Here is a 303-nt window from a genome sequence, read left to right as displayed (position 1 = left end):
CAATTCCCCCCCCCCCACCGACCGATGCCCAGCCAGTCCCCGAGCAGCGGCCCCCCCGGCCAGCTTCCCCCAGTTTATGTACTGAGCATGACGGCACATGGTGTGGAATGTCCCTTTGGCCAGTTTGGGTCAGCTGTCCTTGACTAGTGTAAGCACTGCTCAGCAACAACTAAAACATGGGTGTGTTATCAACATTGTTCTCATCCTAAACCCAAAACACAGCACTGGACCAGCTACTAGAAAGAAAATTAACTCTATCCCAGATGAAACCAGGACAGTATCCACCCCTTATTCTATACCATC

Source organism: Pygoscelis adeliae, unplaced genomic scaffold, assembly GCF_000699105.1.
Source record: "Pygoscelis adeliae isolate BGI_AS28 unplaced genomic scaffold, ASM69910v1 Scaffold127, whole genome shotgun sequence".
Taxonomy (NCBI): Eukaryota; Metazoa; Chordata; class Aves; order Sphenisciformes; family Spheniscidae; genus Pygoscelis; species Pygoscelis adeliae.
The sequence above is the reverse complement of the archived record's forward strand: the minus strand, read 5'-3'. Positions refer to the sequence as shown.